Here is an 8,081-nt window from a genome sequence, read left to right as displayed (position 1 = left end):
TACTCAAGCATTTGGGAAGAAAGATCGTAAGGGGAAAAGATCAAGCCATAATAGCTGTGTCTTTTAGTGAATTGGAAGCAATGAAAGATTCTTTAACTCAGGAATTTGAAGCAAAATTTGAAGAAAGGTTGAGTCAACGGGTAGCTGAGGAGATTCAGACTTATGTGGCTAATTTGATTCCTCGCTCAAACTCAACATTGCCAATAATGCCAGCAATTACTGAACTTCAATCACCCTTAGCAAACAATCTTAATCAAATAAAAGCACCACGTGTGATACAGGTAAGTGAGAAATATTAAGATATTTGTATCTCATAATTTAAATATCAAATAATAAGATAATATGTCTTTAATATTCCACAATGTAGGTCCCGACTCCATGTTTTCTTACCTTGAATGATGAGTACAATGAGAATAAAGTGGTCGTGGCAGATGGAACAGCACAACCGTGTTTGGACGGGGTTACTCATAACCTTACCATGAATCTGAAGCACTATAGAGTTAGTGTGGACCATCCTTACCCCGACTATGCCTCTCTTGATTTACCGGTGAAGGCTCCAGATGGTGAAACTAAGTTGGGTAAAGCGACTGGCTATTTTGTGGAATGGCCCATCTATTTAGTGATTTTCAAAGATGAGGTATAATGTTTTCTACATTAAAAAATTTAATTATGAGTATGTTAAATGTTTTTTTTAACTTAATAATAATTTAACAAATATTAAATTTAAAAGGACATGGGACCACCGATAAAGAAGGAAAAATCAGTAGAAGCCAATGAGAAAGTTGATAGTTGTGGCGTTAAATCAGGGCAATCAACTACTAAAGGCTTTGATCTACTTGATGATAGCATTGTTGGTAGTTTGAGTGAGTGTTGTGAGATGTTGTATTGGTGCATGAGCTCTGATATTGACAAGTATGATACTATAACGGTATCATTGAAGGCTCCTTATTTCTATCAAGATGAGGATAAAAAAACTTTTGTTATAGCTACAGACGTATCAGAACTTCTTAGAGGAGCATGGGCTAATGTTTCATTGTTTCATGTCTACATTTTGTAAGATTTTCACACTCTAATCTGTATGTGTAATTGAAAGATATTTATATATCCCATCCTATATGTAAGTAACCAAATTTTGTTTTGCAGGTACCTAATTCATATGCATATTTCCATTTTAAATATAACCGAGATCACATTCCTTTGTCCTCAAAGGATTTCGGTAGCTGAAATCGAGCACGATTATCTTGAAGTTCATGGGTATGTTAAAAAGGCTTTTATGTTCGAACTTGAAAAGGAAGATAAGCATTGCAAATTTATGTTAGCACCGTATCTTCAAAGGTTTGTCCTACGACACATGCTTAATTATTTACTATTGTATATGTTTGTGAATTACAAGTTAATTAAAGTTTTATGGAATGTCATTTTTTTATAGTAATCATTGGGTGCTTTTGGTAATAAACTTACAATTGGGCCTTGTGTTCGAGTTTGATCCTGCCACTTGTCCTAAAAAGACCCCAAGAAAATTGAGATTGGCTGATATACTAATGAAGTAAGTAAAGATAGAACATCATTTTCACATAATAAATTCAAAGTTTATTAAAAATGTTGTTGTTATTTTTTTTATTATAATTTTTTATTACAGGGCATACAAGGTGTATTTGTCTAAATTGAAGGGTAATGTTTTGAAAAGTAGAAGGAAAAATTTTCTATTTAAGCAAATGGAGGTACATAAGTGATATCCTTTATGTTACACAAATTAATGCATGCAATGCATAAGTATTTTAATGGGTAATAAACTGTGGGCTTTGATGTTTTAATTCTAGTGTGCTCAACAAAAAGGAGGTACTGAGTGTGGATATTACGTCATGAGATACATGTATGAGGTTGTTGTTGGTCACAGTGAGTGCGAAGGTAATTTAGAGGAGGTAAGTGACGTGTGATTGTTTCTTTGAAATAATTAAAATAATCTTTTTGAATTTATTTGAATATATAATATTTGTTTGTATTTTACCGGGTATATTCTGCAAGGAAAATGGCTTATGATGAAAGGGGATTGAATGAAACTCGAGAACAGTGGGCAAATTTCTTTCGAAGAAAATATTTGTTGAATGAACCAATTTAGTTATTTTAATTTCATCGAATGCATAACTAATTTGATTGCATATGTAGGGATGGTGAACTTGTTTGTTGATTAGTGAATGAATTTATTGATGTGTTACATTAAATTTTTTATGTGGAATGATGACTTCATTTATTGGTGAATGGTAATGATGTTAGAGTAGTGTTGTGAGTACAGGTTTATGTACAGGTTTTTATTAATCAATATCAACTTGAAGTTGGGATGTTCGTAAAACAGGGGAGATGCTGTCCGTTTTTCTGTAGGAAAATGAGATTGTATATGAGTCTATGTACTCAAACCTGCAGGAACTATCTATGATATCTTCTCCGTATATAAATTATTTGGACAAAAAAAAAAAAAAAAAAACAATTATTCGTAACCAACAAATAAATCGTTAGTTACAAATATGTTGAATTGTTATCATAAATTGAAGGTATAATTGTAACTGACAATAAATATGGTAGTTACGAATAAACATATAATCGTAACGGACAATTAACATGATAGTTACAAATAATAGCTTAATTGTAACTAACATTTAAAAAGTTAGTTACAATAAACTGTCAAATTAGACTAAAAAATGGTGTATTTGTAACTAACATTTAGAGAGTCCGTTACAGTTGCCTAACTTCTTGTAACTAACACTGTTGGTTACAAAAGCCTAACAGTATTTGTAACTCCTGTATATGTAACGGACAAAGTTGGTTACAAAAAAAGCCCGTTTTTGTCAGTTACAAATGACGTTTTTTCTACTAGTGCATAAAGGCCATGTTCCGCAATTTTAATCTTCTAATCCCTAATCCTCCTATTTCCATAGGCTTAGTGATATGACTCCATCCTAATCTCGTGGAGTATCTGGATTTATCAACCTTATTCCAAAGAAATTTCCGACAGTTTCTTTCAATATCCTCACACACTGAAAAGGGAAGAATAAATTAAATAAACAGGAAAGGAAGAAAGAACAGATTTAACCAAGGTACACCTTCCCGCCATATTTAACAACTTGGATTGCCAACCCTTTATTTGATTAAAAGTTTTATCATGCAAACCAAAATAATCACCTTTTTTTAACTTATTAGGATGAATTTCAACTCCTAAATACTTACCAAAGGAAGAAGTAGAAGTGAAACTAAATTCATTGATTAAATCCTTTCTTATATTATAATTCATTTTTTTTGGGAAAATAACTGTTGATTTATTTTGATTGACCCTTAAACCAGAAATATCCCCAAAATCTTGCAAAACCTTCATAATTATTCTTATATTGCTTTTAGAAGCTTGTCCAAAAAGGAACACGTCATCCGCATAAAAAATATGTGACAAGGAAATAGATTTAGTTACCTTAATCGGCTTCCAAAGTTTCTGATTCACCTTGTTTTCTATCATGAGATAAAGTCTTTCTAGGCACAACACAAAAATATAAGATGACATTGGATCTCCTTGCCTAATACCCCGTGAGGGAGTAAATTCAGAAGTAATCTCTCCATTCCATAACACTGAGATTTGAGGAGATGTAATGCAAAACATAATCAATTTAACAAAGTTCATAGGAAAATTAAAACCAATTAGGGTTTCTTCAATAAAATTCCACTCCAAACTGTCATAAGCCTTAGTTAGATCGAGTTTGAGAGCCATTATGTTTTTTCCTATCCTAGCTTTATGGAAAATAAGAGACATCTCTTTGATTATGATAACATTATCCTCCATTCCCCTTCCATGAATAAAACTGGATTGAAGAGGACTAACCAAATTATTTAAAAAGGATCTAAGCTTAAAAGAAATTAATTTGGTTATCAACTTATAAGCAGTATTACATAACCCTATTGGTCTGAATTGAGTTAAATTAACCGGATTATCAACCTTAGGAATAAGAGAAATATAAGATTTGTTGATCTCCGGATTAAAAGAAGCATTAGAGAAACTATCAGCACATAACTTGTACAAAATATGACTCAAAGAATTCCAGTGAGCTTGGAATTATCTTGGTTGAACACCATCAGGCCCTGGACATTTCATTGGCTCCATACTAAACAAACAATTTTTAACCTTAATTTATCATACTAGGAATATAATTAGCTAACAAACTATTATCAATAGCCGAGAGCTTATTAGAAGGCTCAAAACAACCAGACCCTCCTCTATTCCTAATTTTTGATTGAAACATATTTTTATAAAATTCAGTAGCCATATTTTTTAAAAGAATATCATCTGTAATCCAAATATCATTCGAGTCTTTAAGGCACAAGATTTTTCCTCTACTCTTTTTTATTTTGGCTAAGATATGAAAATATTTAGTATTTAAATCACCATTTTTACGCCAATTAATTCCAGCCTTTTGCGCCCAAATTACTCTCTCTTTATCATAAATATCTTTTAATTCCAATAATAAATCCTTTTCCAAATTCATCAGTAAAACCGATTATTTATTAGCTAAATAATTCTGAATGCCACCTATTCTAGCCAAAAGTCTATCTTTTCTATATTTTAAACATCCAAAAATATTATGATTCCAATCCTTTATCTTATTTTGAAAATTTGACATTCCTAAAAAATAATCATCACAGGGCTCTAGCCAATTGCTAACAAAGAAACTATTAAATTCAGGATGAGAAAGCCAAACTTCCTTACAACGCAAAGGAAAAGGTCCATTAATTCTAGGGTTAGTACAATCTATCAAGATAGGTGAATGATCAGAGTAGGTAAAAGGAAGATGAAAAATATTGGTGTGAGGAAATTGATCCACCGATGCTGCATTCCCCAAAGCACGATCAAGACGCTGCCTTATAAGAGTAGCTCCCTCTCTAGCGTTACTCCAAGTAAATGGATTACCATTATAGCCCATATCAAAGAGTCTTGCAGCATTAGTAAAATTATTCATATCTTTACATTGAGCATGTCTAAAAATTCGACCTCCAGATTTTTCATTTTGAGAAGTAACCTCATTTAAGTCACCAAATAAGAGCCACGGGGTACCTGGAGGGGGAAGATCAGGTTGCATCTCCCTCCACATTTCATGCCTTTCTTTAGGCGTGGAAGGAGCATGCATACCAGTAATTAAAGCCTCATTGTTGGTGTTTTTAAAGTGAAACAACGCATGAAAAAAGGAGAAATCCTCCTTATAATCAGCAATATCAACGGTGCTTTTCCAAAGGAGCCATATACCCCCTCTTTTGTCATTAGCCTCAATTGCTTTAAAATCATGAAAACCAAGTTGTAACATGATTTTCCTTGCTCTAAGATCATCAGATTTAGTTTCCAGAAAAACAAACACAGCCGGTTTGTGAATATTGACTAAGTGACGTGCATGTGGGATAAATTCATCCCTACAAGCACCCCTTACATTCCAGAGAATGAACTTCATCCTTAAATTAGGAACAGGGCGCTGCAAGGTAACTGAAGGACGATCATTCGGACCCGGATTCGGGGGAAGGTAGTACACCTCCCAATCCTTCCAATGGGCCGACATTCCTATTGGAATTAGATCTTCCAATGACAATGGGGTCAATTGAGCCACAATTTCCCTCGGACCTTGAAGAAATCGGTAAAAGCAAACCTGCAATTGCATTCCCACCACCGCCTCCTGGGAGATGAACGTTGCGATAAAGTGATTTGCCATGTTTTGACCTCTGGTTTCTAATCGCAAGTGAAAAACAGGAATTCTTCTTGTAATTTGAAAGGGGAACGTTCGATCTCGCTCCTCCTCCCGTAGAATTGACAATGCCTCCTGTTTCCTCTTCAAGGCATCTAATAACCTCACTGCATCGGTTATCTTCGTCGGGGATCTCGACCTCTTTTTGATCAACAATGTTTTTATCATTGGGGAAGTGGGAAACAACTGAAGGGTGTTTGAGGTTAACCTCGATCCCTACTGCAATTAGTGAATTGGAATCCCTTGAAGAATCGGCTCCTGCCCCTGAGAGGTGGAATTGATTTCTTGATCCGAAACTCGGCGCCTCTGATAGGTTATCATTGGTAGAGCTTGGGAGCACGGAGGATGTTTCTGGTTTTTCATGGTTGGAAGTCTGATGGTTTTGATTTGTTGAAATGAAATCAGAATTAGGGACTATTAAAAGAGGGGAAGAGAGAGGATCCTCTGTGAGGGCCTTACTATAAGACTGATGAGTATTCAAAATCAAGGGTGTAGAAGGAACATCTAATTGCATTTCTTCCAAGTGTCCAGTGGAGTTTGACAGCGGCGCATTCACGACACCTGTTGATTCTAAAACCTTGATTGAAGAATTATCTACTAACATTTCCTCTAAAACCTGATTAGCCTCAGTAATCTCCTTTTGATTAGACTTGGGAGTAGAAATATTATTACTCTCATCCACACTAACCTCCTTATTATCCTTTAAAATAGGAACAAAATCCTCCCCTCTTGATTTAATAGTAGGACCCTCCAAATTAGGATTCTGATTTATAGAACTAACTTTTTCAAAAACTTTGTTTTTTTTTTTTTTTATATACATAATTATTTTTCATATTATTGGGATCCTTCTTATTATTGTTATTATCAACATAATTTGTTTAACAGACTTTTGGTTGTTATTATCAACCTTATTATGAGCATTATTTTTTTGTAACATTTCTTCTATTGTTATTATCTACAGATTTAAAATGTTTTTTCTTGTTTGTCACCAAAGTCCATGGCCCAAACTCTTCATGAGAATCATTTTCAGCCAGAACTTGAAATGGGTTGGACTTAGAGGAAGATACAACCAAGCTTGTGGGCTTTGTAGCCTTTATAATATCAGACTGTGGCCCACTAACTTCAGTAGATGAAGAATCCAACTTCATTTTCTCTTCTGATGAATCATTTTGAGCAACACATGTACCTTTGACTTCCACCTCATGCTTTTTATTCAACATGCATTGAGATTGAACATGACCAACTTTGCCACATGTAAAGCACAAAGAAGTGATGTTTTCGTAGGAAATGTGTTGCCACGCGCCACCAATCCAAACCTTTGTCACCAAAGGTTTGCTCAAATCAATTTCAATACAAACCCGGGCGTATCTCCCCCTAGTCAATCTGTCCGTCGCATAATCCACTCGAATTGGAGTTCCTGCTATCTTTGCAATCTCAAATAGAGCTGATTTATCGTAATACTCCACTGGCAATTCAGTAAATCTAATCCAAACATTCATCTTGTCAAAAGGATTTTCAGATGCTCTAAAATTCGGTCTCCATTTTGCCATCATTAAATAATGGTAAAAAACAAACCAAGGTCCTCCAAACAAAGCCCTCTCATAGTCATCCTCCATAGTGAAACGGAACAGGAAAACATTATGACCAAGGTCAATTACTTCCAACCCGCCCTTAATTTTCCACATAATTCGTGCTCGATTGAGCATAAAAGTCGGCCTGATTGATGTTCCCAGACACTTTCCCATTAATGTTAAACCCCAAGGCTTCCTCAATCGATCTAAAGTATCCTTATCAAATCGGACAGTTAAACCAGAAACTGGACCTATATCCTCATCCTGAGACCACTCAGTTGATGTTGCTACAATTTTCCTAGCCTCTTCAAACCATTGAGATGAACTAGCTACCACTTCACGGAAACTAACAACTGGAGAAGGAGATTTTTGATCAAGATCATTCATCTCCTGATCAGAACTCATAGAAGGATCCGGTGGATCTGTAGAATCCACCATGCTAACTTCACAGAATAACAAAAAAGTCTAGAGAGAAAATCTAGAGAGAGAAAATGTTAATACTTTATGTTATTTAAAAAAAATAGTTATTATAACTATTATATAACTGGAGTTTGTTAAGAATTAAAAAATACATACATATAGTAAAAAGGGATAGTAGGATTACATTATTACTTATTTTATAAGAGTAACATTTTACATATGTTATTATTATTATTTTTTTAATAAATTAGTCAAAAATTACAATCAAAGTTCTGTAGTATATGAATTGAACAATAATGTAAAAGGTCAAATAGTGTAAGTTATT

General features: G+C 34.2%; 1 long non-coding RNA gene across 1 annotated transcript; it reads left to right on the top strand.

The window, feature by feature from the left end:
* Positions 1–1,365: 1,365 nt before the first annotated feature.
* LOC145559422 (uncharacterized) lies at positions 1,366–1,917 on the top strand. The gene is made up of 3 exons (XR_014092713.1): positions 1,366–1,546; positions 1,640–1,721; positions 1,821–1,917. It is a non-coding gene; the product is annotated as an uncharacterized LOC145559422 (long non-coding RNA).
* Positions 1,918–8,081: the final 6,164 nt, after the last annotated feature.

The sequence above is a fragment of the Chenopodium album genome, chromosome 9 (assembly GCF_948465745.1).
Source record: "Chenopodium album chromosome 9, dcCheAlbu1.1, whole genome shotgun sequence".
NCBI lineage: Eukaryota > Viridiplantae > Streptophyta > Magnoliopsida > Caryophyllales > Amaranthaceae > Chenopodium > Chenopodium album.
Note: the sequence above shows the minus strand (reverse complement) of the source record. Positions and strands in the feature narration are given on the sequence as shown.